This window comes from Canis aureus, chromosome 29, assembly GCF_053574225.1.
Source record: "Canis aureus isolate CA01 chromosome 29, VMU_Caureus_v.1.0, whole genome shotgun sequence".
NCBI classification, from domain to species: Eukaryota; Metazoa; Chordata; class Mammalia; order Carnivora; family Canidae; genus Canis; species Canis aureus.
In genome coordinates, this window is record NC_135639.1 from 18269384 (window position 1) to 18296051 (window position 26668).

A 26668-nucleotide genomic window follows, 5' to 3' on the forward strand; every position below is an offset into this window, starting at 1 on the left:
AGCCTCTGAGCTTGAGATGTTCGCGAGAAGCCTCACTGCTCAAGCTTGCCTCTTAATTTGTGAAAGAAAACATTCACTCAGATCCACTTTGCCTTTACCAGCCCGGCTCTGCTACTCAGTAGGGACACGATGTCTGAGTCCCTGAGTTCCTTAGCATCCTTCCATACTGGTACTTTTCCTTCCTTCTTGGTTAAGCAAATTTGAGAAAGAATAATCTCAGTTGCCAGTCTGGTTTCTAATTATCCCAGTGAGTCTCAATTTCCATTTATGGACTTGGCAACAGAAATTGCCAGTGAAAATCTGCCCTACTAATGACTCAGCTGACGTCAGTTATCATTGCTTTATTGCTTTAAACATACACCTGACAAGCCTCTGATGACTAATGAATTCAAAGAATTCCTACCCATTATTTTGGGGTTAGAACTAGTTATCTATCACTCCTGAATATTTGAAATCTACTGCCTTCTTTGTTGAAGAGCTCATTTAGCTGTCTACTCCCAGGATGGAAGATTTTCAGGATTTGGATTGATGGTTCATTGAATTTCACCAGGCATTAGGGTCCATATTTCCCTGATGTTTCTTTCCCAAGACAGTATATCCCATGTCTGGGAGAAATATTGTTTATCCTCACCTTAGAAACATGAAGTTAGGACCAGGGACAGGATATCTATAATTTTAAAATGCTCTCTGGGTTTTCAATTATAACCAGATTGGAACATCATTTTCCCAGGATCCTTGGATAGTCCAACACTTCTACCCTGTACCAGAATGGACTCATTCCCCATGAAAACATGTACATGTGTTAGTTTTCAAACCAAATCATTCATTCATTGGTTCACTCATCAAATGAAGTATTTGGTTGGTATTAGAGCTAATCATTGTGAAAGATTCAAGTATGGGAAAAATAATAATTATTCTCTCAGAGTTCAGAGCTCTGCTGTATATCTTGAGAATATAGTAAAATAAAAGGAATATCCAGCCCACTCCTCTCAGATATGGGTATATGATTGATTCAGAATTGACTTGATTATTTGTATCTGTGTGAAGGCCCAAAAGTAAATTAGTCATTTTGGTTGATAAAATGAATTTCTGACAAATTTTACTAATTCTAGCTAATTCTGCTGGATTGCTCTGTAAGTCCAGGCTTTGGGTCTCTTCAATGTATGCCAAGTCTCTTGAAATTCATATTTCCTGGTCTAGAAGATTGTTTCTCCATCTTGTTTAAGGAAGTTGAAAAGGAAATTGCTGCTTACTATACCAAAAGTATATTCTCAGTTCACTTGGCACTGATGGAGCATTCCAAAGACTTCTTTTTTTTTTATTAAAGATTTTATTTATTTATTCATGAGACACACACACACACACACACACACACAGAGGCAGAGACACAGACAGAGGGAGAAGCAGGCTCCACGCAGGGAACCCGATGTGGGTCTTGATCCTGGGTCTCCAGGATCACGCCCTGGGCCAAAGGTGGTGCTAAACCACTGAGCCACCCGGGCTACCCCCAAAGACTTAAGACAGCCAGGAGCTTAGTGCCCTGATACCTTAGGAAGTCACTTGGACAGTTATACATATGCTTTCCTATGACCATTCAGTATTCACAATTGGTATATTCAAGAACCAAGACTGTGTCTCTCACACTGGGTGCACACATTTGTGCATGAATTCGAGTAGGTATGCTCGGCATTCACTGAGATTTTGGCACATTCCTCACACTGTGCTAACTGTACTACCTACCTTTTTTTCAACCTCTCTGTGGGCCGGTGGAACAGGTAGGTATCATTGGTCTGGTTTTATAGGTGAGACTATTTAAGTTTAAAGAGGTTTAGTAATTAGTTGGTAAGTTGGAGAACCAGCATGGGAACTCAGGTCTGTTTGGCTTTAAAGTCAAAGCCTTTTCCTGTGACAATGTCATCTCAGCTTCACATTTATACACAAGAACAATACCTTCAGTGGAGACACATTCAGGTGAATGTTTATAAAAAGGGAAAGCTTAACCCAAATTTAGGGCTAGAACTTACCATCAGAAGTACAATCTTTTATCTGAAATGAAATCTTTAATTTATTAGAGTGCTTTCATTTAGAGATAATGTACTTGAAAATTTCAAAGATGGGCAAATTGCAATCTGGAATTTTTGAGGACCTGCCTTACCTAATATTTTCATAGAATAAGAGTTCTCCAAATGGCACTGTTATTTAAACTGACAGTTACTTCCCTTTGCAGTAGAATTACAATAGGCCTTACATTTTATCTAATGAAGAATTCAATAAAAGCCATTTCCTGTTACAGACATCAGTCTAAATGAGAGTTTTCATTTATGTATAGATACCATGTACAAACTTATGTGGTTCATCTTCTACTGACCTCTGCTCCATTCTCCAATAGAAATCACGCTGACTTTCCTCCTTAGCTACTCCTTCCACTGAAAAGTCTGCTCCTCTCTCCTTGTTCAAAGCTGACTCATCTTCCTGAGCCTTTAGCTCAGAGCTTGATGCTTCTGTGACACCCTACACAGTTCTGCCCGTTGTCCTCCTGCTGCCCTCTCAATGCCTCTAGCTTATTATTGCCCAACAGAAATATGATAGAAGCCACAGATGCAAGTCACATATGTAATTACACATTTTCTAATAGCCACATAAAAAGGGAAAAAAGAAACAGGTGATGTTAATTTTAATATATTTTATCTAATCCAATATATCCAAAATATTCTTATTTTAATATGTAATTGATATAAAGTCATTTTTAAGATATCTTGTACTTCTTTGTTTACATGAAGATTTCAAAATGTGGATGGCATTTATATTTATAGCACACATCTCAATTTGGACTAGGCACAAAGTATTTGGAAAATATATACACCTAGTGGCTACCATGCTCCAGAACACAGCTTGAGCCCCACCTTATGTGACATTTCCATGTCATTTGTTGTATATCCTGCTAGGCATGCCATTCTCAGTGTGGTATAGGGACAAAAAGAATGGGTGAGTTTGGCCCTCCATTTACTAAATTGTATGACTTTGGGTAATAGTCAACCTCTGTAAACTTAATTTTTGTCATCAGCAAAATGGAAATATTTTTATTGTAGCTACCATCACATTGGACTTTTGTGAAGAATGAATAAGATATGTGAAGTGTTGAACACAGGACTTGGTATATAGTAAGGAATTTAATAAATACAGCCAGTAAGGTAATGGTAGTGAGTAGTAGTATCTTCTTAATATACTTTTTTTTAATCCTTATATTTTAAGCTCAAATGCTCTCTCCCCATGAGGCCTTCTCAAAATGTTCAAGGTTGAGAGACTTTATTTTAGCAAATATTATAGTACATCATAGTTATCATAGTTGGCTTTGGATTTTTGTCATTGATACATGAGCATGTTCTACTCTCATTCCTATTTTAAGCTTCTCAAGGGCAGAGTCTCTGTTTCATTTTTCTATCAAAGAACCTAGCACAATGTTTATCAAAGAATAAAATATCAATAAATATTCTTTGAACAAGTGAATGAAAATTAAATTATACTATTATTTTTTTCACTGGTGGATACCTGGCTTCCCCAATGGTAAGGGGCCAGATTTTAGAGTTATCCAATGAATTAATGAAAAAAAAAAAAAACTCATCAAGATGTATTGATGGTGAGAGATGAAAGAATAGAATTATCAAGAATGGTTTCTGACTCCTGTGAGTATAGTACTAGAGGCATCTTTCATTGAGATAGATATTTGGAGACATCAGATTTGGGGGAAAACACTGGTTATGTTTTAGAAGTTTTGTACTTAGGCTTCAGTGGGAAATCAAAGTATTGATATCCAGCAGGCAGTTGGATATTCAGGTCTGAAGCTCAGAAGAGGAACATGGAGTGGAGAATGGGTTTGACAGTAATCCTTTAAATGCTATTTTTGAAATCATGGGCAAGGACAAGATTCTAAGTTTCTGCCTTCAGCCATATTTTCTTTTTCCTAAGAGAACACTGTATACAAGAGTTGACCAGAAGTAGAACATGAGATGAAGACTGAGAAGGAGATGCCAGATATTCAGGAGGAGGTCTAGAAAGGAGTATTGTGAGAGCAGCCCAAGGAGGAAGCCTTTAAGATTTCTTAAGACCTAGATTTGCCAACCTCCTGTTCAAGTTCAATTCCATTTTTAAGTTTTGATTTCTTAGTCTTGTTTCCTTCTTCTTAGATGGCTTCCAATCTCCCATTGTTCTTTAGTTTCTGATGTTCATTCTCCCTGGTATAAATCTAGTAGTCCCTTCCTAGAGAATTTACAAGGACTTCAAGAAGTAGAGTGCTGGCTTTAATTCATCTAGGTGACTTCCAATAATAGCTGCCAGTTTGCCAATTAATGGTAATAAATCCATTTCATCTCCTGTTTCAGAAAATAAGGCAAGGAAAGAGATTTTAAAAATTATGTGGTGTCTACATTTGAATCACTGTGTTAGGAGCTTTATATACATTATCTTATCTGATTATTAGCAATCAACTTGTGAAAGAGGTATTATCCCATTTTACAGATGAGGAAATTATACATTTGAGAAATGGAATAGTTTACCTAACTAGTACAATGTAGAAGTCAGACTTGAATTTGAATTTCTTTGCCTTAGAAGTTCAGGCTCTGTCCAGGGCCTTCACCCAACGATTTGATGGTGTCATTTTCACTTTACTGTTTCCTATAGAAAAATAAATTTTTAGGGCAGATGCCTTTTGGTAGAGCATTCAGCCTCTATATAAATGCAAATTTGACTTTTCAGTTGGGATTTGCATGAGCTCTAAATTAACATGAGACTAAAGTAAATATATCCTGTTCATTAAAAGGTATGATGCATTGTTCTTCCCTGAAAGGCATAATTTTCTCAGGAGTGCTTTGGGTCTGAGTTCATTTCCTTTGAGCATCTCCTTCTCAACAGGCTGCAATTTTAGCTCTTCCCTGGGAATGATGATTCAGATTTCTGAGGTTACAGCTAAATAAGTGTCAAGCTCACATACTGCAGTGTCTGTACTCATTTCTACCTGTCTGAGTGTTTAGAGGCGGCAATAGGAAGCAAAGCAGCACACCTTTTACATGTGTTAGTCAGGTTGGCAAATAAGTATCTTTCAATGCAATGGCCAAGACTAGGAATCTTCTCAGAGTGCTCAGGTGCTGATGGCTTATCCATTGGAACAATTTTTGCCATTATCCTTAGGCTTCTGCTGCTTCCATATAGGAAGATGAGCTTGGTAGAATTGGAAACCAGGTTTGTGTTGGGTCTTCCCTCCTACACATTTTATAGTTATTCTTGACTGGCTATATGTTCAAGTTGCTTGGAGAATATAAAAAAAATCCCGAAGTCCAGGCCACTCCTCAGAGGCATTAAAATAAAATCTTGAGGAGGGGTGGGAAGAGACTCAAGACTCAGTATTATTAATGCTCCATAGGTGATTACAATGTACAACCAGGGGCTGAGACCCACTGTTTCCCAAGTTTTAGGTCTAGAAAAATGACTTTCAACTCTGGCTGCACATCTGAATAATCTAGACAGCTATTACAAATACACACTGTCAGGTGACACTCATGATTTAATTGATCTATGGTGGAGCTGCAGCATCGATATTTTAAGGAAATTTCCAAATAATTCTAATATTAAGCAAGGGTGAGAACCACTGTTCCAGAACTGAATTTTGAGTAGTGGTCCCCAGGCTACTTTTCATGCTTGAAGGCACATGAGAATTCCTTAAGGATTTTATTAAAATACAAATCCACCTCACCACCAGAGATGCTGATTTAGTTGATATAAGGAAGGGCTTATGATTTTATAATTTTTAATAAGCTCCCAGGTGATACTGCTCATTCCTAGACCACTATGTAAGTAGCACTGGCCAAGCCTTTACCTTACTGTGATTTTGCCACTCAGCCTGGTGGGCTAGGTATGAGTTAGTAGATGAGAATACACTCTCTCTTCTTTGAATGCCTGGTGGATATCTCTTAGTCATCAAGTATATTGACTTGAGAGTCACAAGTTCTTGAGTTTGTTCTCCAGCTCTGCTTCCATGCTTTCTTGCTATGAGATATAGGCCAGAGCAAAAGAGATTACTTGTGTCTCCTTAACTGTAAGATGGAGATGATAATAGCACCTACTTCATAGAGTTACTATAAGGATTAACAGAAATGCTACATATAAAGTTAGACCTAAGTGTTTGACACATTCTAAGTACTCAATAAATGGTACCTGATACAGATGTGCATCCATTACATCCATGGGATGTTAGGTTTTTCAGTATATTTTGGCCACAAGACCCTTCTTTTAATTGTAACTTACATGGAAGTTCTATATATGCAGACTAGATAAAGTTAAATCCATTTTTAAAGCAGAGATGTGTACCCAGTACCTGGAATCCCTCTGCTTCTCCTCTAGCCTTCAAAACACTTAGCCAAGACAGTAGATGTGCTATCTTCTTTGAATTTACCTGAATTTAAATGAATAGATTGTATTCATTTAAATTCAATAGATTGAATACAATCTATTCATTTAAAGAAAAACCCATAAGTGACTTACCTCAGGTCATGCAACTAATAAATAAATGATAGAGCCCACTTCTGACCCCTAGGACCTGGTTTTAGTAAGCTCTTTTTGGTCACCAAATTATAGAGGAATTAGAACTAAGAGCAACACTACTGGATCTGTGTTTTTCTGAACAAAAAGGGGCTTTTTATTAACTGAATTTTAATCTTATAATCAACACACTAAAAAAAATAAAGACAAAGGAAAGTGTAAGCTTCTCTTCGCATTTTTATGACTTCCATTCCCATTTCTAAAACTTAACCATTATAGTTTTTCAGAATTTTGAAAAATGTGTGTAAAGTGATAATATATAAAAAATATATATAAATATATACTTTTATATGAATGGAAGCAAACTATGTCTACTCTTCAGTTTCTAGCTTTTATTTCACTTAATTATGTCACTAATCATTCCATACAATGTATATAGATCTACCTATCATTTTTCATGGTTATAAAAGATTCATTTTTTTAAGTTAGCCCATTTTCTTGGGGATGGACATGAGATTGCTTATCATTTTAGCTGTGGCTAAGTTTACATACTTGAGTAGCTACTTCTAGATTCCCAGAAGAAGAATTTGGAGGGTGAGTTCACTTGCACACCTAGTATTCCTTCAGTTTTGCCATACTGTATAGCAATTTTCTTTCATGGTTCTGGGAGGTAATCATCTTTGGGGAAAAATAAAGGAACTTCCAGGTCTGAAGTACTAGATTTAGTTCACATTAGCCTTTTCATCTTGGTCCAGTTTGTAGAGGCTGAAAGTTCTAGCACTAGCTGTGGGGATTTTGTTCTAAGGACTAAATGGAGGAAATGTTCTACCCTCGACTCCCACTAGGCAACTAAACAAATATTTACAGGCCCAAATTGCTCCTGTGTCATTCACCTCCCCCAGCTCCCACTCATTCAGTCTCTCTTGGCCAACCAGTAACTGGATGTCTTCAAAAAAAGCACAAAATGCCATGACTTCCCATTAGTAATTCTTTCTGCCTGCTTTGGGGTTTGCCCTGAAAATGGAGGTATCTGAAGCATGCACCCTGATCTATGAAATTTCTAGTGGACAAAGTTGTTCAGTGATTTTTCAAATAATGCAACTAGAAAGGGAGAAATGGTTTAAAGGCATGATTAATGCTACTATGTCCCCAGATGCCTTACTTCCTCAGCTCATCACTGTAAGTAATTACCTGCCTGATCCTGGACAAGTCCTTCTGTTTGGCTCAAGTCAGCTATTGATCATTTATTTAAGAATTGCATACTCCAGGGAAGGTGGAAAAAAAGCCTCTAAATTAATTTTTTTTTGAGCCCACTGTGGTCATGAATAAATATCTTTCATTCAGACAATTTACATCAGCAACTGCTTAGCAGTGGGAATTTGTTTACCACTTCTGACCCGCTCCTCTGAAAATTGGTTTTCTAACCAGTCTGTGAGTGGCAGTTTTAAATTGACACATTAAATTTTCAAAATCATATTTGACTTATTGTCTCCTGCTCATGATGTAGCTTAGTACTTTGACAAATACACATGCTGGTGTTCTGGTTATAAAATTAGGAGGCTCCTAGTGCCTTTCTTTTGGGAGCACATGCTTATTACAGGTTAAGATTCTCGCTAATAGTTTTCTTAACTGGAGGATCCAGGCATGTGGTGATTTTTGAACAATCATAGAATGAAAAATAAGAAAAAAAAGTCATCCAAGTAGGTTTTTTTTTTTTAATTTTTTAGAACTAGTTAATATTTATTTTCACTGGAGCTCCCTAAATGTTAATCTTTATGAGCACTGTATAGTATAAAATTGCTTCTAGTAATTTTAAAAATATGTCTAAATATGCAGCCTGAGTCAGAAATGTTGCCATGAGAAAGAAACCTTCTTCTTTACAGGGTAGGAATCCGTGTGTGTGTGTGTGTGTGTGTGTGTGTGCATGCATGCACTTACCTGCTTTCCAAGTGTTAGGCAATTTTAGTGTTGGCATATTCCTGTTAATCTGCAAGCATTCGCTTATTATTAATTACTCAGTGCTAACAACTCCCCCAGGTTTTAAAACAGTTTTTTTTTTTTTTTGTCAAGGGCTTTGCTGCTACTTAGAAATGTAATTCTGTGCCACCATTTAGTAGGCAAGCCACAAGTGTCCCTGTGTGAGTGCCATTCCGATTGGTTGAAGCACAGAGGGCCCTTGAAACTGAATGCGGCACTCAAATACAATGAAAGTCATGTTTAACACTGAGGAGCTAAGACCAAGATACACCATTATATTCTTAAAGTTATACAACTGAAATTTTCTGGCTCAGCCTTGGCTTCTACAACCTAGTGGGTATTCCAGCTTGTTCTTTAATAATTGAGTTGTATCTCTAGTGTTTGAGGAGATGGTTTTCTACAGTTTCTTTCCTTTAAACTGGATTCTGCAAAGTCACAGACATAATCCTATTAGTATCCTCTTTTAGGAAACACGGAACTAAAAAAAATGCAATTATAGAGTTTCTAAAGAGGTAAGAGACAGGGCTTAGTAGCTGGGAAGAAGGGTGGGCTAGGATGCAGGCATGTCGAAGTTTAGCAAGATGGCTGTCACTGGCTCTTGTTGGCCTCGCTGCTACCCAAATATGTTCAAATTTGCTAATCCTTAAATCTCAAGGACATAATCAATACCCAACATTTATGCAGGTTGGGGAAAGTGCTTTTTTGGTACAGAGGGAAAAGATCAGGACAAAATTTTATTAAAAGGATCACATGATATAGACATAATGGGCATTGGTAACTAAAGTCCATATAACATTCCATAGTTTTGAAAAAGCTGATTTAGTATAAAATAGGAAGAAAATTCCTATTGTAAAAGTAAATTTTCTCTGTCCTCAGAATGATGGATGAAGCAGAAAAAGCATGCCTCCCAAGCAAACCCTAAAGTTGACCCTTTTTGGTGGATATACAGTGACCACTTTTATGAATTAATATATAAAAAGTTGGACTAGAATATTGTGTCAATATGGTTAAAAACAACTCCCAGATCCCAGGAAGGAATACATACTGTGGCATACTGTGGCAAGAGAATCTAAATATATTACAAATGTATGAAACAATTTTACTGATCTAAGTAACTTTGGAAAAGAGTGGCATCTGTAAGTTTAAAGGCAAAAGGAACTGCACATGAGACCTACACTGTAGTTGATAAAGTTATTTCCCATGAAAATATGAGTTATAAGCTCTGATACTACTCTACATGTATACTTGAAAAATTAAGTAAATGGGTGGTGGGTAGTGGGAACCATATTTGTCACTGTTGGAGTAATAATTTGCAGATAAGCGAGGGGAGGTGAATAGAACGATCCAGTGATAATGGATTAGAGCAGGAGACATCAGTAAGAACTCATGTTACTTTGATATACATATAGATGGTTGCACATAGAAATATTTTTAGATAAATGTATATATACAGGTTAGTATTCACTCATATATTTGCTCCATCATTTGAGGGGCCTAAAAGAAATGATACCCCAATAGTAATGAGTATACCTAGTACCAGCTCTTGGTTTCTAATACCACTCGCCAATAAAAGAACCAGGATATCTCAGAGAAATAGATGTTATGAGGACTGGGGTAGGAAATAAGCAAGATAATCCTGAAACATCTTGTAGCGTCTTTGAAAGTATAAAAGTATTCAAAAAACAAAACAATGGGGCATGTCAGAGGAGCACAGGAACCAACCGAAAGATCACTCAATGTGCAAAGCCTCAAATTCTAACCACTTCTTTGAGTTACATTTCTTGTAAAATCCCATGCCTACACAAGTGATTAAATTTGTTTTCTTTTTCTCCTGTAAATGTATCTCTTATAATTTTGATTCATGTGTCACAGCCACTGAAGGAAGCCAGAGGAAGAGCCTTCTTTCTCCCATACATTGCTCTTTTGTAACTTTGAGGGAGTAGTTATGAAAAATGTCTATAAAAGCTGAGATGGAAGGCTCAGACTGAGTAAAGAGCTAGTGATGAATTGAAAGAAGAGGAACCACTCCTGAAATTCTACTTTTCTTTAGACTCCAAAAAGCTTAGAAGATAAAACCCTAAGCTCAAGGAAAAAACTATTTGGAGAATTCTTCTGGATTGCATGAGCACATATGAGCAGCCAACAGTAAGGATATTTTACTTGGGTGTCATTTGAGTTTCTCCATATAGTTTTCTTAAGAACTGTGAAAGAAAAGCAGTTATTCACAGGTAGGTGAGTTAATAGGGACTCAAAGACATGAAAGTGGCTTGTCTAAGTTCACATAGCTACAAAGTGTGGGGCCCCAGATTCAAATTTAAGTCTCTTTGATTCCCAAGCTTATCTTTCTCTTCACCTAATCTCTTATGTACAGAGTGGTGAATTAGATGATGACAAGTCATGGGAGGAAGGCTGGAGGTACTGCTGGGGGACAGGCAAGTGTTCTGAGAGCCTAAACTGGTGTGATGGGTGTTGGGATGGACTGGAAGGGAAGGAATTGGAAGACTTGTAAAGAAACTAAGGTGCTACCTGAGGACTGACTGGTAATGGAGGAGAGAGGGAGAAGGATCCCTAACTACCATAAAATATTGCAACCTGTTTCACAATAAGTTGCATTTTTTTACTGGGGCCTCAATAAATGTGAAAATATTTTTAGACAACAAGTGGTTCAAAAGATGGTTGGCCCTAAAGCCAGGCAGTACCAAGACATCTATCTCTGAAGGAGAGGCAGCATGGACTAGTAATATTTAGCCATTATAACATCTTCATTTGACCAGTGGTTAAGTAAATGTTGTACTCATTCCATCCCTACAAATGACTCTGATGTTTATTACACAGATTAGATATGAAGTGTGAGGAGTAGCCTTCAATATCAGTGTACAGAAAGACCCCTTAACATTTCGGTGCTTCTGAAACCAGGATTGGAGAGTTTCTATTTCTATTTTTCTTCCTACAGGACAAATGTATTTTCTAATTCCAATTTTCTAATTCTTCCCAAATAAATCAAGGAAAGAGTAATTTTGTTTCAAAATGTACTTCAGTATCAAAGGCTACTATTTATCCCTTCTCATTCCAGCTGAAGTGATTAATATTCAAGTTGGTGCTATGTAAAAGATTAAGCTTACTGTGTATTCTCCAGCCATTTATGTTAATTGCAGCCTCTCATTGGTATGGAAAGATTCATAAAAGTATCAAGAGACACTTTATACTGAATTAAAAACTATTGGACTGGGTGTTTCAAGGCTCCTGCTCAGAAAAGAACAATTATTAAAATGTATTATTCAATTAAACATGGAAATCTATATTTACCTCCAGAAGTTGGAAGTATAGGCAAAAGTACTATCAGTTAGAAGTGGCCCATTAAATTTAACAGTTGTAGCATATTGTATTTTATGTGAAGCTGGGAAAGGGGACAAGGAGTAGAGAGAGACTACTGATGGAGTTCAGTACAAATCCCCCCATATATGACACCATAGCGTATTGGATAATTTAAGCTGAAGGAGTTTGACAAAAACTACAGAAGCAGGAAGGTCACTCTGATCTTCCCCTCATTCTCTTTCTTCAACCAGGGCATAAAATGCTCATGTGAGAGGTGCCCTCCCTATATTAGGAGGAAAGAAGCATCCTTATTTCCAAAGATGAAGTGATACCAGGTAAGAAAAATTCTAACAAACAGAACTTTTTAAGTTTCTCCCTATTTACTACAATTAGCTCATCCTCCTTAAGCAATGATATTTCTCCACGACTATTGACTCTTTATCAAACCTTGCATAGTGATACACAGGTCTATTTCTTTGAGTCTTCTTTCCTTATGAAGGCCTTGCATCATGTAAGACTTATATTAAATAAACTTGTATGCTTTTTTTCCTGTTAATCTTTGTTAGTTTAATTTTCATACCTAGCCACAGACTCTAAGAGAGTCAAGGAAAACATTTCCCCAACCTTAGACTAACAGAAGGTGGTGGAAAAATTCTGAGTTGTACTGTTTCTCTATTTCCTAATAGGTAAAAATAGTTCTAGTTAGGTAAGAAGCCCATTAGATTTTTTTTTTTTAAGATTTCATTTATTTATTTGAGAGAGAGTGAGTGAATAGGAGGGAGAGAAAATCTGGAGCAGACCCCACACTGAGATCAAAGCTAGACACAGGCCTTGATCCCATACCCTGAGATCATGAGATTATGACCTGAGTCAAAATCAAGAGTCAGAGGCAGGGCAGCCCCAGTGGCTCAGCGGTTTAGCACTGCCTTCAGCCCAGGGTGTAATCCTGGAGACCTGGGACCTGAGATAGAATCCCATGTCAGGCTCCCTGCATGGATCCTGCTTCTCCCTCTCCTCTGCCTGTGTCTCTGCCTCTCTTTGTCTCTGTGTCTCTCATGAATAAATAAAATCTTAAAAAAAAAAAAAGAGTCAGACGCTTAACTGACTGAGCTACCCAGGTACCCTAGCCTTCTAGATTTCCAGAACTTACTTAAACTAGTCATCAAAGAACTTTCAGAAAAGGTCAATCATCCACTGAGTTAGAAAGCCACCTGCAGATACTTGCTTACTTGCTTAGAGAAGACAGTGACATGCCAAAGGAAAGAGCCAGAAATAGAGACCAGAATGAAAGATTCTTAATTGAGAGCAGATTTCCTAGGTACATTTTTCCCTCTCCCAGGAAACATGAGCCAATGAAGTCCATTCTCCAAATCATTGGTGCTGCTCATGGTTTAGGCTTCCACTCACACTCCCTGTTCATCACTGTGATTGAGGGGTTCTGAACTCACCTGCACTACCTATTTTCCTCTAATTTTGTCAGGCCAAGGCATCCAGCAAGTTCAGACTCCTCTGGCACAGAGTCTTGGCCCCCTGGTCCTGAGCACATTTGATATGTGTTGGCTGCTGCTTTCTGCTTCCTGGCTTGGCCAGAGCTTTATAGAACACACATTACATAAGAAGGGAAAATTGCTAGGAGGAAGGAAAATAGATTGTATTATTTTCAAAATCCCTAACCAAAGGGCTTGTTTGCTATCTAAATAAACCATCCTGCTCTGACACACCTAGATATTTGGCATTTAGGACTTATAATATAGGCACCGATAGCTACTGCCTCCAGAATCTGTTAAGTGTGAGGTAAGGACTTTCCCCAGGCCAAGGTGTCTGGCATGTTGTAGATTCTCAATAAATATTGGATGAAGTCTGGATCTGACCATCATCTTTGGAGAATAGTCCCACTTGGCCAGAGATAGAGTTGCTTCAACATTTAGCAGATATGTCTGAAAAATCCTCAAAATGAGAACTTTTGAGGCTGACGTGGTCATTGTTAAATAATTCCATTGGAGCAGTTTTGTCTCCTTGGTTCAATTGGGTTTGGTTTGTTAAATGAGTATTGAATACTCATATGGCCCAGCTGCTATTCCAGGCACTGGAAGAAACACAGGGTGATGACCCAAGCTCTGCTCTTGAGAATTTCTGAGCCTCTGACCCACATATATTAATAAGTAGCATATCTTTTTAAAGATTTTTATTTATTTATTCATGAGAGACACAAAGAAAGAGAGAGAGGCAGAGACACAGGCAGAGGGAGAAGCAGGCTCCATGCAGGGAGCCTGATGTGGGACTCAATCCCGAGACTCCAGGATCAGGCCCTGGGCTGAAGGCAGGCACTAAATTGCTGAGCCACCCAGGGATTCCACAATAAGTAGCATATTTACTGAGACATTACATGAGCTCAGTTTTTCTGTGTGAGACACCATGAGAACTAGAGCAGAGAAGAAATCCTTACAGTGTCCCAAGGTTATAAAACATATACATATGAACAAGGGTCACTTTAACACTAATGTATCTTGTGCCATGTCTGGGTGAAGGAGATCAGCAATATATGCTAGAGAACTTTAGAAAAGGAGAAACTGAGTGTGTTTCTGTGCATCTGGGATTTTCCCATCATCATTTTTTTAAAAAGATTTGTTTGTTTTTTTATTTATGAGAGACACACAGAGAGAGGCAAAGACATAGGCAGAGGGAGAAGCAGACTCCCTCTGGGGGGCCTGATGTGGGACTCAATCCCAGGACCCCAGGATCATGCCCTGAGCCAAAGGCAGACACTAAGCCACTGAGCCACCCAGGTGCCCCTTTCCCATCATTTAAACACAGTGAAAGCTCTCCTACTGAGAGAGGAAAGAAGGAAGAAATAGAGACAACTTTACCTCCAGCCCTTTCCAGTTACCATCCATCTTGTTCCTTCTCACTTCAGCCAATTTTTTTTTAATGTTTCAAGTTTTTATTTAAATTGTAGCTAGTTAAGATATAGTGCAATATTAGTTTCAGGAGTAGAATTTAGTGATTCATCAGTTATATATAACACCCAGTGCTCATCACAAGTGCCCTCCTTAATCCTCATTACCCATTTAGCTCATCTTACCACAACTCTCAGTTTTTTCTCTGTAGTTAAGAGTCTCATGGTTTGCCTCTCTCTTTTCTTCCCTCTATGTTCATCTGTTTAATTTCTTAAATTCCACATATAAGTGAAATCATATGGTATTTATCTGTCTCTCATTGACTTATTTCAGCCAGTGTAATACACTTTAGCTTCATCCACGTCTTGCAAATGGCAAGATTTCATTCTTTTTTATCAGCCAAATTTCTTGACAAGTGGCCTTTATTGTGTCAGCCTCCATCTTTCCATGAAACCACTCTTGCTAAGGTCAATGGTGATCTCTACATTGCTAAATCCTATCTTTTTCTCATGTCCCATTGTATTTGAGCCCTTAGCAACAATTAACACAAGCTATTTATTTTCTTTTATGTGATGGTTTCAAAATCCGACTGACATTTGTTCACACTCCTCCCATGGAAAGGTAAGGTCTGTGCCCCCTTCCCTTGAATCTGATTGGCCTTGTGATTGCTTCAACCAATGGACTGCAGAATGAGTTAGACTGTTGACTCTAGACTGTAACAATAGGGAAGGGAGCTTTTGCCTTGTTCTCTGGGGGAAACCAACTATCATTTACAAAGCTCAACTGCCCTGAAATCACTATGTTGAAGATGCTCTGTGTAGGCATGCCAGTCAGCATCTCCAGCTGAGTCCCCAGCTGTAAACCAGTGTTAGCCATGCCAGGGAGCCACCTTGGATGTCCAGCTGCAGCCCTAGCTGACATCTGATTATAACTGTAAGAGAGACTCCCAGGTGGGAATCCCTGGGCAAGACCTTTGCAAATCCCTAATCCACAAAATCATGAGCAAACCAAAATGGTTGATGCAGCAATAGTAACTGAAATTCCCTGGCATATATGATAACCAGTTTTCCTGGGTTGCTTACTAAACCTCTATTCTCCTATGTCAGCTCATCCATGCCCATGTGCTGACAGCATGGAGATGGCCTCAGGATCCAGGTGCTTTCTTCTGACTTCCAGTTCCATGGATCTTCAAAGCTGATACCTCAAAGACACAATACTGGCTTCTTTGGATCCTTGGCCACATCATGTTTCCTTCCACTGGAGGACCTTCATGCAAGCTGTTTCATCTCCTGGAATGCTCTCCACTCCCTTTCCTTAACTTCTTCTCATCCCTCAGATCTGAGATGATCATGTCTCAAGAAATGGTTCATTCTCAGGAAAGCTTCCCCTAAGATCAGGTTTTCTTGCTTTATGTTCTCCTGGAGCATTTAACTCCATTTTTAGAAGGACATTTATCAATACTACGTTTCCTTGTAAAAGTAAAGTCTGACTGCAGTACTATTGGTACATTAGGGATGGCATCTGACTTTTACTCACCATTTTCTCTCCAATGCTAGAACAGAGCCTAAGGCAGAGAGTTGCTGAATTATTATTCATTCAGTCCACCCTCCACTCTAGTTCCATTTCATCCATTCATTCATTTATTCAGTTGTTTTCTCATCCAACAAATATTAACCATAATAGAGGCTGCCATTAATTAAATCCCATTATGTGCCAAGCCTGAGCTAAGCACTTTGTAAGTGCCATGTCATTAATTTCTCATGCTAACATTGTGAGGAAGGCATATAATAATATCTTTCCTCATTTTATGAATGAGAGAAGTAAGACAGAAAGAAAGCAAACAAACATTTTTTAAGGCCATGCATTTAGTAAATGGCAGAGCAAGGATTTGATCCCAGGTCTGTCTGGATTCAAGTCTCATGTTCTTGCTCTGCTCCTATGAGGAGTGGCAGAAGCAAGATGATCTGGTGGTGAAGGGATAAGCCTGAAGTCAGCAGTCACCTCTTTCCTCATCTTTTTTTTTTTTTTAAAGATTTTATTTATTTATTTATTCATGATAGTCACACATAGAGAGAGAGAGGCAGAGACACAGGCAGAGGGAGAGGCAGGCCTCATGCAGGGAGCCCGACGTGGGATTCGATCCCGGGTCTCCAGGATCACGCCCTGGGCCAAAGACAGGCGCTAAACCACTGCGCCACCCAGGGATCCCTCTTTCCTCATCTTTTTGGTGGAAAGCAAAATATGGATAGTCCCTGATGATGAGTTTAAATGTAGGAGAGCTGACAAGGTCAGAGAGCCATGTGTCCCAACTCTTTTTTTCCCAACCTCCACCCCAGCATCTCACCCACCATCTTACCTAGACTTTGTTTCCACCTGCCACATTGGCTTCCTTGTTGGGCCTCTAGCTGTTAGGAAGGGAGCATGATCTGCTTCAAGCCTCTAGCCTGCCTCTGCAGGAGTTTTAGGGATTCATAGAGGAAGGGAATCTAGTTGGGGAGTAGCCCAATCATCCTTTTGGCAATTATGCCTGCTCATTATTTGGTGAACAAAATGACTTTGGCATCTAATTTGTCTTGATAAACAGGGGCTTATGGTACCCTGCCTGCCTGGTAACCAAATGCAGTGTGGAATACTTCATTACTTTTCTGCTTCTACACCTATTCTAAACCTAATTATTGTTGTTGCCTCCAACTGCTTAGGGTTGAACTAGCTGACAACTTATTATGGTTGCATCAGCCTTTTCTGTCACCTAAAGATGTGTGTCGGCTGTGGCCTCCTGGAGTTTAAGGGATTGGTAATGGGCAGGAGATGAATGAGGTTGAGCAGAGAGACATGGCCTCTGATTATGAAGTTTGATGTGTTAGACATGTTGCTTTCCAAGTGTGAATTCTGATACAGTTTCCCAAGGGAAATGTACTGATTCTGAGAAAAAGTTCCAAACAAATGGAACAAAGAGAATGATGTCCCATGAATACATGGGAGTAATACCTGGCATTTACTCTCAAATATACAACCTCATTGGACTCTCACCCCTTATTGAAAGGTTTATTACTTTATGGTGCCAGAGCTAGGTCCCTTTCAGAGGGATCAGCCTTTTCTTTACAAAGCCACCTGCTATGCAAGCAGCTCTGAACAGATCACTCATATGGAAATTATATTATTGATATCCCAAACAGGGACACTTTTTGAGAATAGAAGGGAGAACTAAAATAATCAATAGGCACTAACTGATCTGCAACAAGTGTAAACTGGGCCTCTCCTGGACAAACAAGCACAATGACACAGTAGATACATTGATATCTGTCTCCAGTAAGAATCACAGAGAAAACCCTTGTTAGCAACGCCTGGTTTTAAGAGCAAAGGGAGGCTGTGTGGCATAAAACATAGAATTTAAACTGTATTTTGACCATGAAGATTAGCCACCTTCAAGTCCGTGCCACTGTGGAGATCCCAGGGTTTTCATAACAGTCAGATGAGAAGAAATGATTGCCACTGGTGAAGAGACCAGGCCAAATAGAAAACTGGTTGAAAAATGTGGCCCCATCACAAATGACTCAGTAAATAATAAAGAAGAAATGGCCTCAAGTTTTCCCAACAGTGGCCAACCTAGGACCCTAGCTTCTTCCCATCCAAGTTGCTGGATTGCTGAATTTATAATGAAGGTCATATCACGAAGCCCTTCAAGTTAAGATTTGGGCGGAGAATTCTAAAATCAAATCCTAGTCTAGTAAATATGACCAGAGATTGCATCCAATTTGTTTAAGGGCAAACATTAAGCTTAGAGAAGCAATTCAAGATGGGAGAGCAGAATGCTGCAGAGCTTTGTAGAACCTGTAACAAAAAGGAGAGTATTATTCTCTAGCAGCCTAGAAAGAGTACACTCTTTAAACACACAAGGAATATGTCAATTTTATACAAGTAGGTCCTTAATAAGCTCTGTAAAATATGTTACCTGCCAAAAAAATTAGATGTTACCAATAACAGTTAACGTTTATTGAGTACTAATGTTTATTGAATGCTAAGCACCATTCAAAATACTTTACATATATTTTAGCATTTAGAGAATATATAGAGGAAATAAAAGGAAACTGAATGAATTTAAACAAAAATAAAATTGAAATTAAAATTGCAGTGGCAGAATTTGAATCCATAGAAGAAATACCAAATGACTGATTTGATACCTGAAAAACTCCTCCTTGGTATAAAAAGAATTTCTTTTAAAATGCATTGGAAGAAGGCAAAAGGATTACAGTTGTTAAATATTATGACATCAAAATACATAAAGGACAGGCTAATAAAAACACAAGATGAGATGATGATAGACAAAAAGGTGGTAGATGACTTGCACACATTTCTTTGCATTTGACAGGCCCAGTGATAAAAGTAAATGAGTAATTAGAGATTCTGAAAAATAAAATTTTAACGTTAATTTAGCAAACATATACCCAATTTTATACTCTGTAAAGAATATACCTTTTTTATTCAAGTTCCAATAAAGCACACACCAAAAAAAAAAACCAACAACAAACAAACAACCCATCCATATATATTAAGCCGTAAACAAAGTTCCAAATGATTCTAAAACTATCAGAAATCAGATGGATCATATTCTTTAACTTCAGGCTATAATGTTCTACCTTAAAGGAAATAATGTTAAAAATTAATTGCAAGCACATATTTTACAAATCTAATTATTTGGAAAATGCAAATATAATTAAATCTTGGTCAAAGAACAAAGCATATATATATATATAGTTAATATATATATATTAGAAATTATATATATGCATATGTAATTTAAAAGTTAATAATAAGAATATTAAGTATGGGAATTTATAGCCTAAGTTAAACTCAGAGGCAAACTCTTACCCTTAAATGCTTTTATTCTTAAACAAAATAAAACAAAAATAAGGCAAATACTAAGCATAATGAATTAGATAAGGAAAGCAAACAATAGGAAGCAGGAAGTAGAAATTAATAAAGATAAAAGAAAAATGATTTGGGTATTTAGAGTAAATCATCTCAAACTTTAAGAAAAGTGATAAATATATGAACTAGTAAAGAATGTAGGAAAAGAATAACATTTCTTTAGTTGATTTTATAGCTTTAAACATGGTAGTAAAACCTGAGAATAGGATAGATCAATTAAAATAATATATTAGTAATTTAAGTTCTATAAATGTTAAAATGATACTATTGTGATTTAATCCAGAAGTGTAAAAGTAGTTTAATATTAAGAATCTATTAATACAATCTCTCATATTAATGGTCAAAGGAGAAACATGATTTGCTATAAAACATGCAATTCAATATTCATATCTGTTAGACATGTTTAGTGACTTGGGAATTTAAATCCATATTTCCTCTACAGTAACAGGTAGGCTTATCACCTGAAGTCTATAACTCACATTACCTTAATGCTGGACTAACAGAGCTATCCCCATTGAAGTCATGAATAAGGTGGGATATTCCCTGTCTCATCTATTTAAAAAGTAACTTAGGGAGAAAATACTTGCAAAAGACATATTTGATAAACGGCTTACTCAGAATATACAAAGAACTCTTAAAACTCAACATCAAGTAAATGAACTATTCAGTTTAAAAATAGGCAAAAAATCTGACAGACACCTCACCAAAGATTATATTTATATATATACACACAGATGATGTATGTATGTGTGTGTGTATATATATATATATATATATACAACCATATAGGTGATATATACAACCATATATATGATATGTACAACCATATATATATATATATATATATATAGTTGGTAAATAATAAGCATATGAAAAGATGCTCATTATCATACATCATTAGGGAATTGCAAATTAAAACAATTTTGTATCATTACATACCTATTCAAATAACTAAAATCCAAAATATTGATAACACCAAATGCCTGTGGTGATGTGGATCAACCAGCACTCTCATTCATTGCTGATGGAAACGCAAAATGGTACAGCCAATTTGGAAGACAGTTTGGTAGTTTCCTATAAACCTAAACATGCTATTACTATATAATCCAGCAATCGTGATTCTTGGTATTTACCCAAAAGGGTTGAAAACTTATGTCCACACACAACCTACACAGAGATATGTATAGCAGCTTTATTCATAATTGTCCAAACTTGGAGTCAGCCAACATATCCTTCACTAGCTGAATGGATAAACTGCAGCATATCTAGACAATGAAATACAATTCAGTGCTAAAAATAAAAGCCATCAAGTCACAAAACAAATAAAAGAACATGAAGGAAACTCAAAGCCATATAGCTAAATTAAAGAAACCAATCTGAAAGGCTACATGCTGCATGATTCCAACTATATGATATTGTAGAAAGAGTAAAACTAGAGCTGATCTTTTTACCAGCTCTAGTTTTACTCTTTCTAGAATATCATATAGTTGTCAGGGGTTCAGGAAAAGGAGTGATGAATGAATAGGCAGAGCAAAGGGGAATTTTAGGGAAAGAAACTATTCTAGATGATACTATAATGGTGGTTATTTTTTTTTATTTTTATTTTTTTAGAATGGTGGTTATATGGCATTATACATTTGTCAAAACTCTTGGAATGTAAGCACAAAGAGTGAACTTGAATATAAACCATGGATGTAGGTTGATAATGATGTATTAATGTTGGCTCACTGATTGTTAACAAATGTAATATAATGAATGATGTAGGATGTGGATCATGGAGGAGGTGGAGCGCAGGCATATAGGAGGACTCTACTTTATAGTAAAGTTTTCTGTGAACCTAAAACTGCCTTTAAAAATAAAGTCTAGGGGGGATCCCTGGGTGGCGCAGCGGTTTAGCACCTGCCTTTGGCCCAAGGCGCGATCCTGGAGCCCCGGGATCGAATCCCACGTCGGGCTCCCGGTGCATGGAGCCTGCTTCTCCCTCTGCCTGTGTCTCTGCCCCTCTCTCTCTCTCTCTCTGTGTGTGACTATCATGAATAAAATAAATAAATGAATGAATGAATGAATAAATAAATAAATAAATAAATAAATAAATAAAATAAAGCCTAGGGGTTCCAGGGTGACTCAGTCAGTTTAGCATCCCACTCTTGATTTCAGCTCAGGTCATGATCTCAGGTTTATGGGATCAAGTCACTGTTTCAGCTCTGCACTCAGCACAGAGTCTGCTTAGGATTCTCTCTCCTTCTCTCTCTTGCCCCTCCCCTTACTCACGTGCACAAACTCTCTCTCTCCCCAAATGAATAAATAAAATCTTTTAAAAAATAAAGTATTAGTTTAAAAGCAAAAAACAACCAATCATAGAAGTTCTAACATTATGACATATGAAGAATCTAATAGTCAACAGGGCACCTGGGTGGAGTCAGTGGTTGAGCATCTGCTTTCAGCCCAGGGCATGATCCTGGAGTCCCAGGATCAAGTCCCACATGGACTTGGGCTCCCTGCATGGAGCCTGCTTCTCTCTCTGCCTATGTCTCTGACTCTCTCTCTCTGTGTCTCTCATGAATAAATGAATAAAAGCTTTAAAAAAATCAGAGGGGGGATTCAAAATTGCCCTTTTTTGTAAATAGTGATAGTATTCCTCAAAAACCCAAAAGAATTAAACTGAAAAAAGGAAATTAATAGGACTGCAATAAATTGATAATTATTAAAATAAATATACAGATGTCACTTTACTATGTGCTACTAAAAACTAATAAGAAAATACTAAAAATACAAAAATATCTATAAATAACCTTATCAAACATACTTATGTACAACCTACATAATTTTTTTTAAATTTCTAAAGGAAAAAATAAACTTCTAAAGGCAGAGAAACATATTTCAAAAAAATTAAGTAGAGTTTAATTCACTAAGTGGAAAAGCTTAAGACGTTGAAGATTATTACTCTGTACAATCTTAAATTTAAGTTTAATATCAAAATTCCTTTTGTACATTTTTTTCCCTTTTTTAAAATTTAAATTCAGTTTGCCAACATATAATATAATACCCAGTGCTCATTCTATCAAGTACCCTCCTTCCTTTGGGACACTTTTAAACATGAAACAAGGGTAATCAAATTCATCTGGGAAAATAGAATTTTAAAGATAAATATAATCAAATATATATTATTAAAAAATTTAAAAATGTAATAGGCCAGGGTTGTTCTCTCTACAAGATATTAAATAAGGTTTATCAAGTAACAATAAATGGTATTATATGAGCATAGTGTTGGACAAGGTAATAAAATAAAATAGAAATTCTAGAAATAAACCCAAAGATAAAGATAAAAAGATATTTTGTACATGATATATGTAGTATTGCAAATCAACTGTAAATATGGATTGTTCAGTAAATGATGCCTAGATACCTGGTTAATCATTTGCAACAGTATATATATATATATATATATTTATATAAATTCCTCATCTTATATACTAAGCAAAACACACACATACAGTGTTCTTAAAGTTAAATGTGAGAAAAAAAATCATAACAACCACAGATTAATTGGAAAAACAGAGCTCAGGAAAAGATTAGTATACCTTCTGTATACTAATAAGTTCCATATGCAGTTGACTTTTGAATAATGTGGAGATTAGGAGTGCTAACTCTTTGCACAGTTGAAAATAATTGTATAACTTTTGACTGTCCAAAAACTTAACTACTAATAACCTGCTATTGACCACAAGCCTTACTGAAAGTATTAATAGGCAATTAACACATATTTTATATGTATTTTAGAATATATTCTTATAATAAAGTAAGCTAGAGAAAACATGTTAAGAAAATTATGAGGAAGGGAAATACTTTTCCAGTACAAAACTGTATTTATGACAAAATCCATGTATAAGTGGAGCCATGCGCTTCAAACTTGTATTGTTCAAGAGCCAATTATACACAACTGAAAAAGAAAACAGTAAAATTGGGAAATAGTTGTGTTATATATGAACAAAAAAGGATTGATAAATTTAACATATAGTGAACTATTATATTTTAACATATATCAGTAAATCCCATTAGGAAATTACATTTTTTTAATCACAAAAACATGTAAAAAAAAAAAAAAAGTATAGTATCCAGTGTTGGTGTACAGAGGAAATGGGTCTAATGTTTCTGCAAGGCCGTCTATCAGTATGTGTAAAAATCTTTTAAAATATGTAGACTTTAGCCAGGTAATTTCTTTCTAGGGTTTTCCCATAAAGACATTCTGATTTATCATAGTGAAATACAAGAAAATTCTTTGAGCTCAACAATATGTGATTTATTAAACAAATAATTATATGTTCACACATGAAATATTTTCAGTTTCTGAAAGTCAAAACTGAAAAAAATATGTTTGAGAAACTATACACATGGTGTATTACTAGTAAAAAAAAAAAAAAAAGCCAAATTGGAAATATTACAAAAATATGGAAAGTAAAAGTTCAATTTTGTGGTGGTAAGGGAGGAAAAGATGTGTGTTGTATGTGTCCATGTGTGTAGGTATGTGTACTTGTATAGTCATTATTTCTGAGAAATGGGGTCATGGGTGATTTTAATTTTCTTCTTTATATTTGTGTCTATTTTTTCTCCCAATTTTTACCATTTCATAATTAGAAAAGAAACACATAAATATCATATATAAAAGTTGAACAAGCCAAGCGAAGAGATAGGGATCCCACAATCACATGGAAAAAGCAGGAGCCATGGCTTATGACTCAGAGGAAAGCAGGTTCCAAGGCCACCACAGACAGCAAGTCAGGCCAGGAATGGAGGAGAATTCTTTGAGTTCTAGATGCCTCTCAAGTTTGGCTGAAACATGGTAGGAAAACAGTCAAGGCAGTCCATGGACTAAAAAAATAGTGACAAAACTGGCCCAGACACAGGTGCCCTGGTCCTAGCATGGTGATGGAGGACACGTATGTGGGTAGTAAGGGCACATTAAAACAAATCATAGATTTGGTACTTGCAACCTGAAGATAGCATTGTTATTGGTATAACTCTATTCATTTTTATTTGCATGCTAAGAATTTGAGTTCTGGGACCAAATTGCTATCGTGTTTTGAAGATGGCTTTTATGGAGTCAACTCTACAATAGACTTTGACTCTCCTCTTTCATCCCTTATCCAACTTTTCCCAAACATATTTCCTGCCTACTTCCCTGTCCCTTTGCTCACCATGGCCTCTTCCTCTGCCCCTCTCAGAATACTAATACAATGGAATGCTATGTACACACACACACATATCACCATCACACACATGTACGCTCACATTACACATTGCACCCACATATATACACACCACTTATACCCATATAGCTCTATTTCTTAGTGTTACCTCCAATAGTGATGGTAGTGTCTTTTGTTCATTCACTTATTCAGCCAGTGTTTATTTAATACCTACTTTGTGCCAGAACTGTGCTGGTACTTAAGAGACAATAATGAACACGGGCAAATCCAATCCTCCAGCTCTTCAAGTTTATTCTAGTCCAGTGCAACAGGAGAGACAATCAAATAATTGACTAATGAGCAAAAACTCACCCTTTTTCAGGCATTCATTCCAGAACATTTGGCATATGCTCCTTTCCTAGGAGCCGGCAACATGCAAAGGTGAAACATGCATGGACTCTGTCCCTGAAGAGTGTAAGGAGCAGAGGCACCAGGATGTGAATATTTGGGAGAATCTCCTAAGGACCAGGGATGCCTGGGTGTCTCAGTAGTTGAGCATCTGCCTTTAGATCAGGGAGTGATCCTGGGGTCCTGGGATGGAGTCCCACATTGGGATCCCTTTGGGGAGCCTGCTTCTCCCTCTGTCTGTGTCTTTCCCTCTCTCTTTCTGTGTCTTTCATGAATAAGTAAATAAAATCATAAAAAAAGAAACCCTTGAGGATATTAATTAAAAAAAAAAAAAAAAGAATCTCCTAAGGACCAGACCCTATGCTAGGTACTCACAGATATTAGGCCACCAAATCTTCACAGGACTTGAATGTAGGCATGTCCAACTCAAAAGCACATGCACAGCCAAATGGCAACATGCATTTTTCCCCATGAAGGAGTTAAGATATAAGTAGCATAATATGGAATAGGACATAGGGACATTAATCAGCTATAATGGTGAACAGGCACTATGTGCCATGAATAATGTGGACTGCCAACAGACCCCAATACTAAGTAAGGAGCATGATGCCATCCCATTGCTCCTACCCCATTCAGGACTATAGAAGTAGGGACACCTCATAGTATAGTCATGACCTCTATGGTTCTTCTCTGTCTACACTCACCTGCAACAACTCCAGACAGCTAGAAACTGCTTGGCCATCTACACATTCCACTGACTTTGCCCAAGCTTGAATAAGCTGAAATGAAACCAATTGTTAATGAGAAATGCAAGGCACAGATAGCACTTTACTGAAGAATAATGATGAAGCACATTTGGCCATATGTCAGCAAGCTTAAAGGGAAGAAGCTGACTGTGGTTATTACCATGTACATTCCCCTCAAAGAGTTCCATAAAACTCTTTCGATTTGCAGAATTAAACTATAGTTTGCATGTAAACAAGACCTTAATGTTTCCTGGAAGATCCCCACATTTTAAAATAACAATCTTGAAAACAGAAACCAAACATCAGTGCCTACAAATGCTGTGAATTGTAATCTATGTATCTTAAGACATTAAAAACCTCCTCGCTTTGTTAGAAGAAAATGCATCAATTAACATCTCTATTGAATATGCAAGACTGTGTCAAACCACAGATACTGTGTAGGAGGTGGTGCAAACCTGCTGCTTTTAGCACTTGGACCACATATATAGGCCAAAAATGATTTACATAGAGATGTCTTGATAGAAATAGTGATGAGAATTGTTCCTGGGAAGATGTGTTGAGCTATATGGAACTTGGAAAAAATGTTGACCTAAAACTACACACATGCACACAGAGTAAAATGCACAAAATCAGAACTGTTTAGTTTGCATGTGACCAAACCTGCCAAAATTGTAAGTCA

The 26668-nt window shown here is 37.1% G+C and overlaps 1 long non-coding RNA gene across 7 annotated transcripts in view; it reads left to right on the forward strand.

Annotated features, from left to right (window-relative positions):
• LOC144300794 (uncharacterized) overlaps positions 1-26668 on the forward strand; it is a 340674-nt gene that overhangs the window by 144985 nt on the left and 169021 nt on the right. Inside the window, exon 5 of one of the 7 annotated variants that reach the window (XR_013367577.1) lies at positions 12075-12158. The exons of the other annotated variants lie outside the window; for them this stretch is intronic. This is a non-coding gene — a long non-coding RNA (uncharacterized LOC144300794). The remainder of the gene's footprint in view (positions 1-12074; positions 12159-26668) is intronic. 7 annotated transcript variants of the gene reach the window in all.